Source organism: Anser brachyrhynchus (assembly GCF_964034855.1).
Source record: "Anser brachyrhynchus genome assembly, chromosome: 3".
NCBI classification, from domain to species: Eukaryota; Metazoa; Chordata; class Aves; order Anseriformes; family Anatidae; genus Anser; species Anser brachyrhynchus.
In genome coordinates, this window is record NC_137696.1 from 46132358 (window position 1) to 46153734 (window position 21377).

The window sequence follows — 21377 nt, forward strand, 5'->3', positions numbered from 1 at the left end:
GACACTTGCTCTCTGCAAAAAAATAAAAGTGTATCTGTGTTTCTTTCCCCTAAATAGCAGCTTGTGAGTTTGGTTCTGGCCCTCGCTGTAAACTGGGAAACGGCCCCAAAAGCCTGCCTTTCGATGGCAGGGTGAAATGCCCTTTCAACATCCGTGTGGTCTCCACGGGAAGGGAGGAACTGAACAAACCCACTGGAAATCAGCAAGGGTGTTGTAATGTTTTTTTGGAAAGCCAGTTTCAAAACCCGGTGGCTGCCTCGCTCTCTCCTGGCAGCCGCTTCCTGTGCCATGACATCCAGGGAGGTGGTGGTGACTGATGTAACCGCGGTGGCCGGGCAGAGTCACTTGCCCAATGTGCTGAGGCTGGCAGGCGGCCAGAGAAATGTGCTAAGGCCTTGTTTTCTCACAATGGGCTCGCTGTCCCTGTGCACATACCTATAACTGGGTCAGGTGCTTGGCTCGGCCGCCTTCCAAGCTGATTAAACGAGGCGGTGGAGTTACCCACGCCAGAAGAAGTGGAAGAAAAAGGAAGAAGATTTTGCTCTTGTCCCATGTGAATGCAGACCTGATGCATCTCTAGGCACGCTTTGTTTGCATAACAATGCTGTAATTAATAATGATGCCTGCTCGTTGAAGCCAGTTCTCCGTGTTAATGGTGGGAGGCGTTGAGGAGAGGGTGAGGAGAGGCCTGGTAGTGTTTTTGCTGGATCACCACCTTTAGGTTATTGTGACAGACTTCTGAAAGGATCCCTTTGTATGAACGGGAATATAATGCTCAGCTGGGCTCTTAAATTCTGCCTCTGTTGAGAAGAGAGATCCTTTCATATTGATTGTCATTCTGTATGCAGTTCAGGCACCGACTTGCAGGAAATCTGGGCCAGAAGAGATATCATTAGGTATTTATGGGGGTTTGGTTGGCTCAGCAGTCAGTTTTTCCATTGTCATGCCGTGACAGTAGTGCATTACATACACCCTCAGGAGACATCCTTCTGCTTCCACAACAATAAAGGACTTTTTTCTTTTTCTGACTCATCTTCAGCATGAAAAAAAACCCACAGTAAATATAATTAGCAACAGGCAGATATACTGTACTTAGCTCTCGGAGCCCATTGGGATAGCTCTTATAAAAATATATGTTCGTGGTTGCTCACCCTATGCTTAAATGTCCTGAAGTTTTCCTCCAGCTGCATTCCTGGTTATACTTAGATGTTTTAATGTAGCCTAGTGAGGTTGTAGGCTGAGGAACCATTTCTAGCTTGGATTAAGAGGAGGAATACATTTGATGCCGGGATTGTGTTTCATGCACGCGCGGGAGCTTGGGCCAGACTCGCAGCGCACGAGGCAGCACAGTGAGTGCTGTGCTGTGCTGACCCAAGGTCCGCTTAGCTCTCCGTACTGCAGATGCTGCGGGAAGGAGGACAAGAAGCAGAGCAAATCTGGACTGATGCTGCCCCACGGTTCCCTCCTGGCTCCCAGCACTCACCGAGGGATGAGGAAGGAGGCAGCCATCACCTCCATCCTCCTGGTCCCCCGGTCCCCACAGCGCGGTGGGCCCTGCTTCCTTTGCTCTGCGCGGGATGGAGAGCGGCCCCGGATCTGCTCTGCTTCACCTCGGGTCCACGTGGTCACAGGAGGATTTCTAGGTTAAATGCGTCCTGGCCCCCCTCAGTATTTCCCTGATGTAAGTGCGATGGAGCAGGTGGCGTGCAGCTGGGCTCTGCCTTCTGCCGGGTGGGTGTTCCCTTACGCCTGCCCAGTTAGGGGCTGCCTCACGTCCCGCCTGTGCCATTGGGCTGCCCGAAGCCAGGAGCCGGCCTTTGGGCCCATATTTCACCTCAGGGTGCGGGCTGGCGCCAGTCACATGGCTGCGAGCGGGCCAGCTGCGAGATTAGTAGGCCTCTGTTTATTTATTTATTTCAACCTGTGACTAAGATGGGGGAGTATTTGGATGCGAGCCGCTCCTCCCAGAAAAGTACTGTTTATATTTCGGTCTCCTGAGTCGAGTCAGTCGGATCTGAAGTGCTCGCAGCCCAGCAGCGGTATGTGGGCTCTGCTGCCATGTCCCCGCGTAACCTGGCATCAGCGCTGCCGGACAGAGCGTGGGCTGGCTGTTTGCTCATCCCGAGCTTACGTGGCCACGAGTTTTCCTCCGTGCTCCCGATTGCTGAGCTCAGAGGGGCGGAGGAGAGGGAGAGCAGGCTTCCATCTGAAAGCAGCCGGGCGTTGCGCAGGGCCGTACCAGGGGTTACGCGGAGGAGAACGTGACCGCGCGGGTGGGGCGATGGCTCCGCATCCGCAGGCAGCATTGCAGGGCTCACCTGCGCAGCGTGTGTGCGGCACAGTCACTGCGAGGGCTGTGTGCAAGCAAGTCAGTACCTGCTGGCATGTGATCTGCAGAGATGCTTTTAGAAATGTGTGAGGGTGGCATGAAAAAACAAGTCAGCTGAAATATCTTTAGCTTGTAGGGCACCTGTGGACTAGTAGACGCAAGCGAAACAGTGTACAGAAACTCCTCAAATATCGAGCTGCCATTTATTTCCACTATCTCTGTCAAATTTCACCTGCATAAGCAGCTTATTTCTTTGAGATCTGGTAAATTCAAGCCCCTGGCTCTAGACACACCTAATTTCTGGGGGAAGAACGGAGATATTTCAGTCAGCTTCTATGGAAAATGATTTCCCAAAGCTAGGGTCTTGTTCCCTTTGGGGGCAAGGCACAGGGAAGAACTAGCTGAGAGGCATATGGAGCCTGGGGCTTTAAATAGCGCCTGACTAGGTTCAGGAGCTGACTGCAGAACTAATGAGACATGGGGAAATATGAGTTCATTTTCTTGAGCTAAGGGAAATTTGGAGAATCCTGTTCCCATATGTCATCAGTTGCTAAAACGAGTCTACTGGAAATGTAAAAAGTCTGTCTGTCTGCCTCCACTCCTTGCCCTATAGCAATATAAGTCGTACAACTTCATCTGAGTTTTGTGATAAATAAATGAGCAATCCTGCCTCCAAAGCTCTCTGTACATCCTTGCTCCAGGCTTGTACCACAGCACAGGGTTGCGCACTGTCAGGGAAGGAGATTTTCTCTGTGTAGCATGTCGTGGTATGTTCACTGGTCACAGCATTGCCCGTGGGGTAAGAAATGGGCCTGGACTGCTCTCAAGCCATCAGTCTTGTGCATTTTCTGTCTTAGCACTATAGTTCTTTAGTGTAATGCCTGTACAGCTAATGATCAAGGTCAGGCCTGTTGGCCTTCTGCCAGCAAACTAAAACCTGGTGTTTTTCTGAGCTGAGTTTATAACCAGGGCGCGGGCTGAAACTTCTTTTAAGCTGCCATGGCAAGGGCTAGAAAACAGGATGCCAGCTCCAGTGCAGTACGTGCCAAGTGTGGTGCTTATGGAGTTATTTCTAGACGGGAAGACCTCAACATCCTAAATCATCAGTTTAGCCATGGCAGTGCAGCAGAAACCCTCCAGAGAAAGGGGACTGTGGAAGCTTTCACTTGTGTTGGTGGTTCCTCCTGGTCAGGCCCACCAGCAGTGGGGCTGCGGGGCAAGTTTGTGTGGCGCTTGCCTGTGTTCAGTGAATGGTCTGGAGGCTCCAAGCTGCCTGTGCCTTCCTGTTGTGAGCTTCTCAAACTATATTTTCTGTGGGAAGTAACTGAGTGAGAGGAAGAGCAGCTTTTGGCCTTTTCTCGGGGAAGAAAGACTCAGATCTTAACAGTGCTCAGAGTTGCTGACTGAGCCAGGTTTGATCTTGGCAACACCAAAGAAAGATGGGGTATTTCCAAAGGAGGCAAAGAAACCCATGTAAAACCAGTGTAAATGATATTAGGCTTGCAGGGTTCTGTTCTCTAAATATGAGCAATCGTGATCTGTACAGAGCTCCGTGGGAGGCAAAGGTATGTCAGTCTTGGGGTGAATGTTTTTTTTTCTGCTGCTTTAGCACAATGGGGAACCTCGGGGAAGCCTTCCCGAGTGAGCTGACTGCCTGCTTGCTGTCTGACTTACAGCCTCTGGCTCGTGCTGACGCACAGCCCAGAGCAGGCAAGTTTTCTTGATGCGTAGGTTGGGGCTTCCATTCGGGTAAAACATGCAAACCGTCTTTCAGGGAGAAGGAATGGGGTTGGGAAGAGGAGACTCTGCTCGGCTTAGTTTGCATTACTGAATCATGCAACTTGCTCTGCCTAGGCCCGGGCTTCCAGTAGTTTCGGATTTCATCTCAGCATGGCATCAAGTTTGTGTCCTAAAGCTGCTCTATGGTACTGAAGAGCAATTATTGAAACGGATAAAATGGCCTGAAATAAAACAGGGAAGAAAACAGCTCCCTCAGCAGGCAGGCAACGAATCTAGCTGTCACCCTGGCTTCATTCGTTGTGGGCCGGGTGACAGTTTCAGCTCCGAAGTCAGTGACATTCAAAGCCCTTCTCTGAGGGTGAAGGGATACAGGATGAGATCTAATTTGTTCTTCACGGGGCATCACTTTCTGGCATTCTTTTTCTTTTTGGCAAGAAACTATGGGTAATGTATGTCATTGTCATCAAAGACACATTGATGTTACTCTCACAACTGTGACCTTGTATCCAGCTAAAAGAGGTACAGCGGGTGATGGTGAGATGCTCAGCTTACGTCCACAGGGCAGATTTTCCAAGCAGCAGCTCTGTTGGCAGGGCCACCTGCCATGCTGTCTGGCCACGCCGGTGCCAAGCGATTCTGGGAAGATCTGGGCCGTGACGCCACAGACCAGCAGCAACGGAGGTGGATTCCTGGAAGCCGCGGTGCAGGGCGCCGGGGGAGCACCGCTGCAGGACAGCCGGGGCTGGGAGGAGGGCTCCGACCGGTCACACCCGCACATTGCAGGGCCCTGTCCAGGCAGCAGGCAGCAACCTTACCGAACCAGTCCCAGAAAATTGGCTGCCTTGGCCGGGAGGAAACAGCGTTAGCTGTCACAGCTTTCACTCAGAATTAGCTATGAGCTGGCCAGGCATAAATTGCTTTTGGAATTAGTCCTGCCAGCTGCGTTACCAACAAAGCAAAAATTGTCTCGGGAGCGAGGCTCAGGGTTCACACATTTAAACCCTACCTGTCACAAGGTTGCTAAACTCTTCCCCAGGGCTGGTACTACAATATTTACCGTATTGGCATGCTGTCTTTTCTGTTTGACTGCCGCATGATCGTATTATAACATGTCCTGTTGACAGGACTAAACTCAGGTCAAACTGTGTAAAGAGATAACAGTGGCCTTGATCACTCCATGGTGAAACCAGAGTAAATTACTGGATGCCGAATGAGTTATTCCATGTTTATTTCAGATTAAATAAGATTAGAATCTGGCCTTCAGATCATGCTATTTCTCTAATTCAACTGGGTCATATTTTTAAATTCACGCGGTGGTCAACATGATCCAGTAAGTGCCAGCACACAGTCCCAGCACCTGCAAAACATCGAATGTATATATTGGCGCTTTCCGTATTTGCTGACTGCAGGACAAATAGGTTTCATATTGGGACATCAAAGTCTGTTGCAGCAACTGGATGCATGACAAAGCTATGTTATAATCTGGGTACTGATTACAGCATTGGAACATGTCGGCTCAGCACGTGGTAAATTTGGATGCACAGATAGATAAACTTTTTAGTGGCCTATGGCTTGATTTCAGCATGGAGAAGGTTGTCAGCATATTTGTGCTAATTAAGGAAACAGCATGGGAAACTCCTTTACAGTGTAGATACAGCCAGAGCTCAGGAAATATCACTGCTTTTCGATGTTTTTTATATTTTTTCTATAACAGCTAGCTTGTCTTCAAGTAGAGCTGCAGCTTTGTGCCTCAGCTGCATTTCTAAACTGCACTGAAGCTTGTTTGGGTCTTGTGTTTTCACTTGTTTCTGGGGAATGGATTGAACAGTTCAGTCACAAGAACGTTAGGAGAGCAACTGACATTTTCTCTGTGTTTGGGGACAGCGGTGCAGGGCTGGATTCTCTGGGTTGGTTGTACTTATTTGCAATGTTGACAGTAACTGAATACCAACAAACAAACCCAAGTTTGTGCTTGTGCTAGAAATACTTTCATACTATTGAAAATAATGCTTTTGCCTAACAGTTACCTTTATTTTCATGCTGGTATTGTGGATATGTTATACTGCTTTTAACATATTCCCATGTTCAAGTTCCTGAGAAGGCTGAAATGTTGCCAACTATGTTAAGTCCTTTCTGTTGCACTGAGTCAGCCGCTGTGATTTTACCTTTGCTCTTGGTCAAAGTCTTACGCTCCATTATCTTTTTGTTCTTTTTCTAAACATAAGAAATTGCAGTACAAGTGCTTGTTCCGTCTGCTAACATTTCCTTCTTCTCTAATGACAAAACCAGCACATTACTTTTATTATTAATAAGACAGGAACACCTAGAAACCCTTGATGTTTTCCCAAGGGATTCCCAGCCAAAATATAAACGACAAACAAAAATGGGAGAAGTTAAGTGCCTTTATTTGCATTTCTGAACAGGGAAATGAGGTGCCCACAATTAAAGGGGCACTTAATACTTCCTTATTTAAAGGCCATACAAAGAAGCATGCCCAAGAATAGACGTAGGATCAGTAGGTCCCTCTTTGCCAGGGGGCCCTGACCACACTTCTGCTCACCAGCCCCAGCAGCAGCCAGTCCAGCACAGTCTCATGTCCATGTGCCCCTCCGCCTGAGCTCAGGGCAGCAGCCCAGCTCTCTGCCAGCACCTTCACTGGGTCAGCACGCTTCTCCTGTTCCCCGTGCAAGGTGCTCCCAGGGCTGCTGGCCTCCTGCTCCTTCCTCCTTACCAAGAGGGGAAGAACTGCTGAGCTGACACCTGCTTGTGGTGGCTACTTGTATTGACCAGCCAAAGCCTCCAGAACGGCAGCTGCTGAGAAATGACTGCCATGTGTAGGAGCTCACAGCAGACCTTTCCCAAGTGCCAGTCCATGGGAAGAGCCTCGCAGCTCCTACAAGTCATAGGTGGAGCCGGTTACAACCTGACTTACCTTCCTCGGCATTTTGAAGTCTGGTGAAACATGATGCATAATGACATTACTCTGCTTTTGCAAGTAGGAGACTGCCTTTATGCAGGAGTGTCTCATCTGTGAACCTCACCTCAATGCATAGTGCTTATTCAGATATAACCACGAAAATGAGGCCTGGCTAAATAATGCCTCCAACTGAAAGGATCCACTGAAGCCCATTATAATGATCTTAATGACTTCCAATTCAGCTGTGCCTGTGATACCAGAGTGCAAAGGTAATTATGGAAGTGCTAAATACTATTATTACTTGATATTAGCAACAGGGTGGGGGTGAGACCTGGCAAACCCTTCCCCCACCTGGCCCAGACACGAGTGAGGGTTACCCCTTGCCTCCAGCCTCCCGAGGGCTGGGCAGGCGAGGTGGGGCCAGGCCTGGCTGCCCCGTCCAGCGGCCTGGGCTTCGCTGGTGTCAGGAGGTGGCTCCTTCGTGCTGCAGGAGCCCTGCGGCACGTGCCGCGAGCAGGGAGAAAGCAGAAGTGCCCGCATGCCACCCTTCCAGCCTCCATTTTGTCTGCAGAAAAAGCAAACGTGCTGTCTGTCCTTCCCCCGATGGTTTTGCTGCTCTTCCCCTCAGTTTATTCTGTCTGTCCTGCAGCCCTCTGGTACTACCTGACGTTGCTGTTTTCTCCCTTCGTGCTCTCTCTTCAGCTGGGCCCCATACCTGGACGTGCTCCCTTGGCTTGCATGGGGTTCCCTTCTCTGCAGTGTTGGTGTTTCAGACCTTGGACAAGTAGCGGGGCGCTCACAGCCTGGCTTGGAGTGGGGTCCCGGACCAGGTGACCTCCTTGGGTCCCTCCTGGCCTCAGTGATTCTGTGACGGGGGTCCCCGGCTCGCTGCCGACATCGATCTAACCTGGAGAAGCGCCAACCTTGTGACAGGCGAGCAGGTTTTGAGGAAACAGTGATCACTTCGGCGGTTAGTGGTTTGCTGTCTGACTCCTGCCTAGAGCCCGGCCCAGCACATCGTCTGCGGGGCTCTCCGTGCTGCCGGGTCCGTGATGCTTCACCGCAGGCAGCAGCCCCGCGGGCCCCCCGGGCTGCCGGGCAGGACGGTGAGAGCCCGTTCGGTCGGCCTGGCTGACGCAGGCTGCAGGCAGCTCTGCTCGCTGCCGTGCCCGCCTGCGCCAGGAGAAACCTGTGCGGCGATGATTCACCCTCAAGTGATTGCTTGACCCAGAGGAGGGCCTGGTGATACACCGAGGCCGGGACACACCAGCCGTGATTACAAGATGATTCACTGCCATTCAAAACATCCTCTGTGTTGCACAGGCAGGGCCGCTCGCGGAGGCTGCAATAAGGAAGTGATATTTGCACCTTTAGCTGCCACGCTCCCACCAAGCCTTTCGGCCGCGGCCTGCAGCGTGGCGTTTTCTTCCCTCTGGCTGTGTTGACACCACAAAGGTTTGCTGGCAGGGGGCGGCTCCCTGAAGTTGCCACGTGGCTGCAGCCACGTGCCTCTTGCTGGTAATGTCTGTCCTCGCCCCAGGAAGGTTTGGCCAGGAGCGTGGTGCACCCAGGTGCCCCAGTGTCTTCACAACGCCATCCCGTGCAGCGTGGCAGTGCCTCACTGGACATCAGCACTAAACTGAGGAGCAGGTGGGAGCTCAGGTCCTGCAGTTCTTCGTGTTCCAGCACATCGTTCTTCAGAGTCCTCCTAAATTCCTTGCACCGGTATTCCCACTTCCACTTATCCCCCCGTCAGAAACCTGGAGCTCTCACAGCCCCAGTGTGCTTGTGTTCCCTTTAGGGAGCGCACGTAGCTTGCTGTCTCTCTCCATTTTTCATGCTGCTGTCTATACTTTCCACCTTCCTGTTCCTCCCATGTCTTTGTCCTTCACTCTTCCTCTCCTCCAGATGTGCTCCTGCCAGATACCTGCTCTCGTTTGGTTTCACCAGAGTGGTCCGAGTGCACTGACTGCATTCATCTCATTCTGCAAAGTGCTTCCCACACAGCACACACAGAGCAGGGAAGCCCTGGGTGCCTGGCAAGTGCCATGCCTCCTGCCCCAGGAACTGATAGTGCTTGTGGCAGCGTGCTGCAGGCACTGGTAGGGCCTGGGATGTGGAAAGCTTGCTCACATTGGCTGGGACTTGCAAACGTGTCGGGGCTAATAGTGAACACGGTTTGTACTGCGCTTTCCCTCAAGCTAAGTTGAGCAACGTTAGTTAGCAAGTTGGGCATTATTCAGAGCTCCTAAACCTCGGGGTTGCCAGTGACAGAGTTGCAAACTTACAGCAGGACGCTCCCGACATTTTCTGCGTAGCGTCGTGGCCAGGCTCCAGCACAGGGGAGTTGTGCTCCATCGCATTTCATTCCTCAGCTGTCATGCTCTGTTGCCAGCTCTGCTATATGGATAACTAGGTGAGCTATCTCTGGAAAACAATCTATTCAGTGAATTTAGCCCTTGTTTCCTGCGGGGGAACTGCCTTCAAACTGCCTTTCAGATGTATTTTACGTGCAGTGTTATTATTTGCACTTTGTCTAAACATGTGCTAGCTGTGGATTCTCTGTGTGCTCTTGGATAGAGCTGTGGTTTTAAATACCCACCGCTGGTTATTCATAGTGCACATTTAGTCATTTAACAAACATGGTATTAGTTCTGCTCTCTAAGCTGATGACTAATACTCTTATAAATAGGAGGAATGTGATCTGAAAGGTCACGTGAATGTTCCCAGCGTGAACATATCCCCAAACTATGAGGCTTCTCATTCCAGGAGCGTGCTTGTAAAAAAAAAAAAAAAAAGAAAAAACTCATTATTAGGAAGAAGAAAAAGGGTTAAAACCCACTCAAGCAGTTTCTGTGCTTTAACGCTAACAGATTTTTGCAATGTTTGCTTTTGTCTGCAATCTCTGGTGATATGCTTGGGAAGATGGGAATTGCCCCAGTGGAACAGTCCTGAGCTCTCTCCCATGCCAGCGCCCTCCCTTGGAGCATAACAGGACCTTGGTATTTTGTAAGTACAAGTAAGAAACATCCTCTAAATTTCCTGACGGAAAGCAGGACAACTCCTAACACTGGATTCCAAAGCAAATGGGCAGAGTGCACGATGCGGGTTTCTGCACGGCTTTCCTCAACTCGGTACCGTGGAGAGAAGCCACGCTGCCTAGACTGCTGCGTGAAAACAAAATAAGCGAACGTTGCTGCTCTCCTACCATTGAATGGTGTGGTTTATATTCACAGAAGAGAGGAAGGGTGGACCTGTGACCAGCCTGAACGGCTGGCCTGGCCATCAGGAAGCACAGCACCGCCTGCCCCCTGTCTATGACTCGGGTACGCCCAGGAGCCACTGAGGGTTAAGCTCAGCCGGTGGGCTTTGTGCTGGTGGGGCAAAGCAGGGTGAGATGCTGCCCGGGAAGGTTCGGTGCCCAGCTGGGAGGTGGCACGGACTCTGTCAGCACTTCTCCACTTCTCCTCTACAGCGTCAAGCGTGCCGGTCCGAGCCACCTGTAGCTGAAGTTGGCTCATTGGACTTTGCACTGGAGCAAAGTGGAGGAGAGAGTTTGCGCAGCTGGCTCAGGGACGTGTCCCAGTTTCATCAAAACAGAGGCAGGTCAACTGGGTGGCTGGCTGAAGCCCGAGGCACAGGCCTAGGTGGCACGTGGGTGTAACGGCGGTGTCTGTGCTAGTAGGGTGGCAGGGGCAGGAGCTGCGCTCTGGCTGAAGAACACCGTCCGCGGTGGTACAGATAAACTCTCGTGCCCTCCTAAATCCCGTGGCCACATACAAACCACCCATTGAGGGCAGTCCCTTACCCATGCTAACTCCTGAACTGTGCTTGGGAATGCTGTGGGGAGCATTTGGTGGCCTGGGCAAAAACTGTCCAGAGCTGTGCTGAGGGCTGGAGGTAGGGACGGCCGAGTTCCTCTGCCTGTGCCCTGGTTCACTGCTTTGATTTTCTGCTCTAGATGCTGCCAGTCTGTCTGTTAACAAGTTACCTTATGTGGGATATGGGAAAGGGAAGACTCTTCCAGCTTCACTTCTAGCCATTGTCCCTGTGCCCTCTCTAACAAGGGCTAAGAGTACTTCCTTATGCACAGAGGAGTGAGAGGCTGCCAGAAGAGGACACGCTGGGAAAGTGGAGTGTGGCAAAAGTCATTGCAGTGATTTGTAGGAGTTTGACTCGGTGAAGTATCAGGCCAATGGTATACACACGCCATAAAGACAGTATTCCCAGTCTCACAGCTATCATAATTTTGTCCGTGCTTATTATAGTTACAGGAATGCATTAACGTTAAAATATGTGGGCTAAAAGCTTGTGTCCTATATTTTCCTCCTGCCAACCTTGGTCTTGACTTTAGGTAGCAGATTAGAAAGGACAGCTGAGGCTCTGGGTCCCCCAGGCAGTCTATTCGCAGTCGAGAAGTCCCCGAGATTTGCTAGACTATACATGATGTTTCTCTCTGAGCATACTACGTGTTTCCTAACTTCAGCCATCTCAGAGGTTTGATTTCAGTGGAAGATGGTATATATAAGTGATACTTGATTGAGAAGTGCATATGCAGGGCTTATGAAATAGCGTGTGTGCCTGCATGTGCATGCATTAAAATAACAGGGCAAAGGCAAGTGCAATATATTATTTACCTACTGGTTCAGATTTATCTGCCTGCCTTAGGGACTGCTGCTGTCTCTGGTCTGTCTCTGTCAAATTTTGTTCCTACAGAAAATAGCAGTGTGAAGAATCGTGTTTGAGGGTGCTCTCTTATGGCTGACATCAGGGGACTGGGCGGTACATTCAAACCGAAATCAGAGGTTTCACCCAGGTTACTTTGGGTGCACTGACTTGTGTTTGTTTGTGGGTGCACCTGGATTTCTCCTCTCCCTTGGTCAGTAGCAGAAGCATTTTTCTTGCCTAATGGCAAGTAGGTGGTAGGGTGGGGTCAGGTCTTGCTTGTGGCTGCTGGCCACAAGAAGCTGACAGTGGACAGTGATATAAATGCAGAAAAAGGTGGGAAGAAAGGAACAGATGGTGTAATTACACCTGATCAGGGTCAGCATGACACTACACACACTATATACATATGTATTTGAAACCTACACACATAAACACATAAAAGAAAACATTCAAGATGTGCAGTCAGGTTCTTCCACAGGGCAGCCACAATTACATAAAGAAATGAATAAAGATTTTTTTTATACTGCGATGCTAGCAGTCAGAGCCTCCTCTCTGACTGCACTGGGGAGAAGAGCATGTTACGTGTGAGCAGAATAAATGATCTGTGGCTGGTAACCAGCACGGCAGACACGGTGCAGCACCTCGCTGCAGCACCTTCCTGTGCCAGCCGGGTGTCAGGACCAGGCATCACGACTAGTCAAAAGCAAACCTAGTTACTCGATATTGAGCAAGGTCCTCGGAGCTGGCAGTTGGGAAAATGGGTGCAAATGTTCCAGACAGATGCTTTGCCAGTGCCGTCTGAGTCTTGCTCCCTGCATGTGGACAAGCACAGATCTGGTTTTGCATGCTGCAGGACAGTTGTGTTTGTAAACAGCCGGAATATTTTGCAAACAGGGAAGAGCAGCACCCACCCTGCTTCCTGGCTGCCATCTCTCCTGGGGTTTGAGCAAAACCGAAAGCAAGCCCCAGAAGCTTTCTCCCTTTCCATGGTGACACAACAGAGCAAAACAGGATTTCCTTCAAAGCAGTAAAAGGACAGGCTTTGCCGCATTCTTGCACGGGTGAGTTTGGATGCCAGACAGTGGAATTTCCAAGTGCATTTCCCTTCCTACACCTTTCTCTTTCATCTTCATAAATCTGTGCCAATTTTTAAAGAACCTATTTTGGGGGGAGGGAATGGGGACAGAAGTCATGAGCTATTCAGAGCTGCCAGAGGTAAGACGGTAGAAAAAAATGTGTCAGTGTAGCAGATGATAGTTCTCCTCTCTTAATGCCTCTCGTGAAGCATCAAGGTGTACGTGTTTCTCAGAGGGGCTGTACATCTCAGAGGCAGTCTGTGAACTGCGTGTTGAAATGGTTGCCATGGCAGTGACTGAGTCTAAGTTAGAAAGCACGATCAGCCAGAGCTGGCCTAAATAGCTCCAGGGAAAAGGAAAAGAAAAAAAAAAAAGGCCAAGGACTTTCTGTTATTTCTAATACAGACTCATCAGCATTAGGCTGTGCCTAAAACGGGAACAGCGTGGAGGGAGAGGAGCTGGCAGGAGTGCCCTGCACCCCAGTCCCTGCTGGGGTGCAAGGAGTCGTGAGCAGCAGCACACACTGCACGGGGCTCTTGGGGGTTTTTCCCTTCGCTCCCTTTACGCTGCACCAGCGCGGTGGCTGTGCACCAGCAAGGGGCTGCTGGTACATCCAGTCCCTTTGGTGTTGGTTCGGTGAAACTGCTTCTCCAGAGTGGGAGGCATGGCTCCAGTGACCCAGGGCAAGTTTTCACAGGGCTACCCTAGCTGGCAAGTGGCGTATGCATGTTAGTAAGTATGAAAATGGTGCATGGAGGGGTTTACAGACTTGCCCAGAGTGATCTAGAGGGTTGCCAGCCTGGGTAGGGCGATAATGCATGGACTCTCTGTCCCTAGAGACAGTGTGCATCTGAAAGGCATCCCATCTTCATTTGAAGCCTGAGATCTGGAGAAGGCAGCCTTTTTTGATAATTCATTGCTGTGGTTAATCACACTCACTTGTTAAAAAAAAAAAAAGGCACCTTATATCTAATTTAAATGTGTATGGTATGTATTAGCTTTCAGCCTCTTGTGCATGCTGTGTTCTCTGCTATATTAAAAAAAAAATCACTTCTTGAGATCCTGTGGGTTTTTGCTGTGAAGGTTTCTTCTGCAGTCACTTCTGAGCTTGTTTTTGAAGAACTGAAGAAGCAGAAATCTTTCTAAGGATTTTCTTTTAGCTTTTGTCAGGGAAAAAATGGAAGACCTGCAGACTAAGGAGAAGATTTCTCAGTACCGGTACTGTATGGAAAAACATCCTCCCTGAGAGCTGTGGAGTGCTCCAGCAGGGAGCCAGATGCCCAGTGTGAAATCAGCAGAAGAGATTTATGCAAGCTGAGAGCGTACAGGTAGTGTTTGCAGGAGCAGAGCATGATAGCCTTATTGTCTTCTCTCATAGCTTTCTAAAACAGAGAAGTTTAATTTACATTAGTCTGGAGTTGATTCTGCTTTGTAGTACGTTAAGTGAGATTAGATATGAGTCTACTCAGGCCAATCCATTACATATGATCACTTGCAAAGGATATGTCTCTCCCCTTCTGTCCTAAGGGATCAGGAGGTTCCTCCTTTAAAAGGAGTGCAGGGCAGCAGTACTTACTGTGGTGGTTAATGGGTGCCTGTTTTGGATGGTTGAGTTGGGGTGAAAGAGATCATATGGCCTGCACTTTAGGAGGAAGAAAAGAAAAACCCACAAGACACCTATTTGCCCTACATATCACGCCTGTTGGTGTTTGCTGTTATTTGCAGGAGTCTCTTCCACTTCTTGCACCTCCTAAATCCTTGTCATCCAGGTTGGAGAGCTGGAACTATCTTCCCTGGCACAAAGTCAACAACACGTTTTTTAGCACTAGCAGCCATTCATATTTTACATTAGTGTTCCTCTCTGTTCCTTTCAAGCAATAATCGTAAATATCAGCTTTCATTCCTAGAGCACCTTTCATCCCAGGGGCTCCTAAAGCACTTTCCAAGCTTAACAAGCTTACTGTATAGAGTGCTCCTTTAGAAAGGGTGAAAGTTGCTTCCCATTAAAGTCTGATTTGGGGAAGAAAACCCCCGAATTATAATGTCTTCAATACCCCGGGGAGCCTTTGCAGCTGTTATTTGTTGTATATGTTCCCTTAACAAAAAAGATCACCTCTTCCTGCTCCATCCCCCTTTCTTCCCCAGCTGAATCCAGCAGCACTCAGTTACCTGAGGGCAGAGGAGGGTGAAGAATGAGAAATAATCATCCTCTTTGATCTGAGGAAGTTGGTTTTTTTGCTGGAATCCTGTTGATACCCTCAATAGCTTCTTCTGGCAACTCCGTTTCCATCTATTTTCTCTTCAGGGGCGCAAATACCCAAGGGCAGGGTTGAATGTCCTCCTATGGTTTTAGCCAGAGAGGTCACCATCCGTAGTTGGGCTATGCTAAGGAACATGTGAGAAACTGTAATCCTCTTCAGCACAGTCAGCCGGCCTAATTTAAGTCACATTCCTCTGCAGTCAAAGCAAAGCCAGTTGCTTTACGTTAAAACGAGCAATGACCTTTCAAATGGTCTTTTATTTGGCTCTTCTGTGGGAGCAGTAGGCCCAGAAGAGACAACTGTTGCTGGTAACTTTTAAACTGAAGAATTTGTTTCCTAGTGAATCATATGATTAATTTTAGGGCGGCTAGCATCTGAGTAGTGTCAATTTGTTTTCATTGGTTTCAGGAGGACTCAGTGTTGCAGGAGCTGTCCATCTCACGATGCACAGCTTCCTTCCAGCTGGCCATGCAGGGAAGTGGTTTCTCCCCGGCTTGGCTGGCAGGGGCCCAGGTGAGTTACAGAATATCCTGAGCTGAAAGGGACCCGCAAGGATCATCAAGTCCAGCTCCTTGGTCACTACAGGACTATCTAAAATTAAACCATACATCTGAGAGAGTTTAAATGCTTTTTGAACTCTGACAGGCTTGGTGCTACCACAGCCCTGGACAACCTACTCCCGTACCCAACCACCCTCTCGGTGAAGACCTTTTTCCTAGCATCCAGCCTGATCCTCCCCTGACACAGCTCCATGCTCAGGTCCTGTCGCTGTCCCCAGAGAGCAGAGCTCAGCGCCTGCCCCTCCGCTCCCCTCGTGAGGGAGCTGCAGGCCGCCGTGAGGCCTCCCCTCAGCCTGCTCTGCTCGGGGCTGAGCAAACCAAGGGACCTCAGCTGCTCCTCAGGCATCTTCCCCTCTAGATCCTTTATCTTTGTAGCCCTCCTTTGGACACTCTTGTCCCTCAGCCTGTACGTATAGCCAGGGTTGTCCTTTCCCAGTTGCAGAATCCAGCACTTGCTCTTGTTAAAGTTCTTGTGGTTGGTAATTGCCCAGCCCTCTAATTTGTTAAGATCGCTCTGCAAGGCCTCTCTTCCTGCAAGGGAGTCAGCAGCTCCTCCTAATTTACTGTTATCTGCAAACTTACTGAGTATGTATTCCAGTCCTGTGTCCAGATCTTTTATAAAAACATTAAAGAGAACTGGCTCAAAAATGGAGCCCTGGGGAACCCCACTAGTAACTGGCTGCCAGCCTGGTGTAACCCCATTTACTATAACCCTTTGAACCCAACCCATCAGACAATTGTTCACCTGTCGTATTTTGTATTTGTCTAGCTGTATGCTGGACATTTTGTCCAGAAGGATACTGTGAGAACCAATATTGAAAGCTCTGCTGAAATCCAAAAAGATCACATCTACTGGCTTCCCTTGGTCAGCTAGATGGGTAACCTTGTCATAAAAGGAAAATAAGTTTGTTAAACAGTACTGTCCCCTTGTGAACCTGTGTTGACTATGACCAATGACTGTTGTCTTTCAAGTGTTTTTCAGTAACTCCCAGAATAATCTTCTCTGTAATTTTACCAGGCACTGAAGTGAGACTGACAGACCTGTAATTACCAGGGTCTTCTTTCTTACCCTTCTTGAAAATTGGGACATTTGCCAGCTTCCAGTTTACTGCAACTCATAAGGCACACCAATCCCTATTGCCTCTCCAAGGACACACCAAGAGCCTATGGTAGAAGGGGGAACATAAACCCTCTCTGTTTCAGTGCTTCAATTGCGCAAATGCAATTTATCAAGATGGTATTTAGATAGCCCTAGATAAAAGATACATCAAAGCATATTTTTGGCTGCTGCTTTCAGAAGTAGTAGTAAATCTCCTGGGGGAATGCAAGCAGTCAGATATGATCCAAGTTATCGAAATGCTCCATCTCCTTACTGCCCCTCCTCCTCTCACCCTGGTCGGGTTCACAGGGAAGCCCTCTCTTGGGGCTGGTGCGTCATCTATTCCCATCAGTAGAGTTTAGTTCAGAAATGCATTTTCATTCTTTTCCAACAAAACAGTGCCTTTTTCAACACTAATTCTGAAGAACTGCAAATTGGCAAAGGATCCAAAAAGAATAATGAACCAACCGTTTGCTGTTTACTTTGGCCACGCTGTGTAAGTGCTGATATTAGCGTTTCTGAAAGGATTCATTCATCACTGAATAAAGATTTGTACCTGTGAATAAAATCTTGCTTAGGAGGTCCTGTGTGCCTCCTTTCCTCTATCAACAAAGCTTACAAATGTCAAGAGGTGGTTTTGCATCAGAAGGTAGTGCATATCTATTATTTCCAGATAAGAAAAAGGTACTGAAAATATTCCATGCCTGTGGTATAATGAAAGCAGCAGCAGCAGTAAATTTAAAGAAAAAAAAACCTTACTTATTTTCTTGTGCCTTATTGGTTTATTTGTTTAATTTGATACCTGAAAGTGGTTTACCTCAAGCACAGTGATTAGTTCTCACGTCACAGAAAAGCAAGTAGACCTGCACTGGCAAGAACAATGACTGTTGAAAACATTTTGCCCTTTCCAGACCATGGCCTCTTCCATGGATGCCAGCAGAATAAAAATACTTTTATATAGTACCCTTAAGTTTTCCTTCCCTCCTGCTTTTTGCCACTCTTGTTGCAATTTGCCATAGTTCAGTTGCTTTTACACTAAGGTACATGATGCTGTTTTGCTTAAAAAAAGAATTTTGTACGTACTTCACGGGCTTACCTGGGATGCCATGAGCATCAGAAATGGATGAGTCCTCAGCCCTGAATTTGGAACCAGCATTTGTCCCATCATCGTGCTGCACGTCATGGGTTTCTTGGCAATGGAGGAAGCATAACTGCAACATTTGTGTGGGATACAAAAAGATGGGTCTGAGTAAAATGTTCAGTCTCTTTGGCATGCTTGCATTTTGACTAGGACTCCAGGGGATTCTGTGGGATGAAGATCAACCTCTTTTCCAGGTACTGTGTTATGTTACAACCCCTAATGATACCATTTTTCTTTTAGACTTTTGCCAACTTCACTTTTAGGCTAGAAGCATTTCAGTTATAGGGCTGCCTGGGCATTTCTGCATCTTTGGGCATGGCATGGCTTCAGTTTTGACAGGAGATTTCAACCATTGCCACAGTCCAAATGCACAATGGAAAAAAACAAGAAATATGTCTGGGAGCTAACCTGCGTGCAAGTGCCCCTTATGTGAAAGGTGATGATGCTTTGTGAGCATGTGTGTGTTTCAGCCATCATTTATACAGCAGAGGAAGAAAAAAGTGTAAACGAAATGGGAGACCAAGGACCAGCTCACTTGCTTCCGTGGGAAGTCCTCTAGGAGGGGTGTAAATGGGAAGGTGACTTGTAGAAATTTCCATGCTGGAGCTCCTTCCCAACCCTGTACATTGCTTGGAGGAGGAGCTTGGGCTGATGCCGAAGGAGAACCATGAGGGTCGCCCCACTAGAAAGCTCTAAGTGGGTGAGTGGCTGCATGAGGGGCCAGTGGTGTACACCAAGGATTTCATTGTGAGCAGCCGGAGAAGAGGCACCTGCTCTGCAACAGGCAAATGCTTCCCTGCACAGAAGCAGGATGATTTCCCTTCAAGCCGGGGCGGCTTGCCAACAGCCTCGAATGTAATCCTCATGGTATTACTTCCACAGATGGGCACCACCGCCGAGGCAGGTAATCTTTAAATGTAGCTGCAAATTGCCTGTTCTAATGCTAACAAACCCTAATGGTGAGGAAGGGAAGACAGGTAGCAGCACCAATAGAGCATAATATAATGTGATAGCTGGTATAAATGTGACTCATTCTAGCCAGAGGCTTTAGTATAGGAAATTGGATAAAAGATACATAAACAAATGGGATTTTTTTTTTCCTTCCCAGCGAAGGTCACCGCCAGGAATAGCATGGGAAATAATTAATGGAGGAAGAAATGTTCCCCTTCGAATTAGAAGTATTGTCTTGCTCCGCAGTTTTGTTCCCTGACTTGGGCTCCCCTAACAAACACCGGCAAACACGCGGGGCCTTTCTCCCTGGCGCTGCTGACAGACATCCCGTCGGCTGCCAGCCGGGACCTGGTCATGGCTGTCTGTGCTGCTGGCAAGCTAGGCAATCAAGGTGCTGCTGCTCCCCGGGCACTGCTTTGTGTTCTTCCAGGTGGTGGTGGCAAGGAGGAGCTCTGGTGGGACAGCCTGACATCTCCTGCACAGGACACTGTCCCTTCTGCCAGGAAGGGCTGAGCACTTTTCCATTCTTGACTCCATTTGGCTGCTCAGTCTCTGTACATCCCGGGCTATCTGTGCACAAACCAGCTGCCTTGCCCACTGCTCAGCCCCTGAATGCTCATCAGGACCTGCAGGGGCCTGAGGGCATTTTGCATGGGGTTAGCTGCGGGCATTTTGCAGGGACTTCTCTGGGAGCCTGGGGATGACAGCTCAGGTCCTCCTCCCCCCAGCAAGCTCCTGACTTTGCAGTGGGTTTCCAGAGAGGGGGCACTGCACAGGCCCCCACGTACCTCGGAGCTCCCATACAGCACAGGAAAAACCTTTTACAGGAAAGCTACTAATAGCAGAGGTAAGCTCTTACCCACATTTTCCACTTGTGTTATGGACTCTGGAGAATCAACTTGTTTCGGCCAGATTCCCAAAATGCTTTTTGGTATTTATCCAAAACAAGACTGCATTGAGTTTTCCTACCCCTAAACTGATTAACGTTATGAAAGGAACGACCTCAGTTGCACAGATGCTCCTTCACCTAGTCCTGTGAATAGAGAGGGGCTAGGACACAACCCCAGGCCAACTCCCCTCTTCTCCCCCAAAAGGAGCTGTTTGAGGACGTTGGATCTCAGTCCAGATCTGACTTTCACAGCTGACTCCAGAGAGTAAAATCCCGATGCAGAAAGGTTAGGGCAGTTCAGATGTGTGGCTGTATGTAAATGCTGAGCTTCTGGCTGGTGGTCTTCATAACACCATTCAGTCTGGAGTATTTGGGAAACAAAGATCAATCCCATACGGGTGATCTGTCACTGGCATGTTTTAATGTTGACTTGAGGCTTGGCTCTTTCATTCTGCTTGCTTTCTCACTTTCCAAGGCATGTGTGTTGCTCTTCTAGCCATCTCCTTATGGTCACGAGATGTGGGGTCACACATTGTCTTACCTGAGGTTTTCACAGCTGTTGCTCCTCGAAATGGCTGCAGGGGATGCTGAGTTGGGTGGGATGACCTGTTCTTGGATTTATTTCCTGAGAGTATCTCTGTCCAGAAAGACCTTAAGGCAGGTATCGTTCGGATGCTTCTAGATCACCATAGTCTTGTCAAACTCAAATGTTAGGACTCCTTGTGAATATGGGGTTTGTGAGCTGTTTAACCACGGCTTTTATTCCCTTTTTGGTGAAAAACGAAATTATTTAATTCAAGCTTCTTCTTCTTCCTTCTCTTTTTTTTTTTTTCTTTTTTTTTTTTCCACTCCATTTTAACATGGACAGGCTGTGTCTATGTTAGCAGTTGGTGTGGTGCAGTGGGAGCAGATCTCTAGAGGCAGATGTCTGGTGCTGGGGATTTGCTGTGTCCGGGGATTTACATCAGGTACCTCTGTCCTGGTTCCCAAGGACTGGATGTTCATTAGTGGCTGGAGCGCAGGAGGTGCACCCCTGGAGCCCACCTTCTGCTTTCGTTTTGTTCAAGAGGAATCCAGTTAAAAAAAAAAACACACACTCCCCAATGGCAATCGAAACATGGCAAGTGCACACAGCTGGGAGATTTGCTTCATGAGCTCACTCCTGATGCAAACAAAACCAGGCACACAGCAAGACCTGTCAAGAACCGAGGTCAAGAGACCAAGCCCAGAGACATCGCTTTGCCCTGAGCTCCCCCATGGTTCACAGATCAGTTACGGGGATAGCGAGGCAGCTGTTTGGCTTGGCTGAGCAGCTCTCTTACCCTGCCTTGGACATAACTGCTGATCTATTCTTCAGCCCTCTTGCACTTCCTCAGCCTTCCCCTTTTCTGTACCCTTACTAAGCACATACATATATGTATTAAGTGTATGTGTGTGTGCGTAGGCAGTTGTGTCTGCTGCAGGGATTTCCTCCCAAACAATACCTGTTGTGCTAGCCGCAGCGGTTCTCTTGGTTCCCATGCTCGGAGCAGTTTGAGTTTCCTGCTGGCTCAGCAGCGAGACGTTCAGTGCTTTTTATACTTATTCTTCTTCGGGAGCCAAACGGAGGAGTGCAGTTTGCCTATGAATAGCGAGCTGACTGGGCAGGCGGCAGGAAGCTCGCATACTAAACCGTGTGAACTTGGCAGGGGGGAGGAAGGGGTGCCGGGGCCGCTGGCTGGGCTTGGCGAGGCGTTTGCTGCAGCC

At 49.0% G+C, this 21377-nt stretch overlaps 1 long non-coding RNA gene across 1 annotated transcript in view; it reads left to right on the forward strand.

Moving 5' to 3' along the window:
- Window positions 1-9412: 9412 nt before the first annotated feature.
- Window positions 9413-21377, forward strand: part of LOC308193517 — an 81950-nt gene continuing 69985 nt past the window's right edge. Inside the window, exon 1 of the long non-coding RNA XR_013949699.1 lies at window positions 9413-12715. This is a non-coding gene — a long non-coding RNA (uncharacterized lncRNA). The remainder of the gene's footprint in view (window positions 12716-21377) is intronic.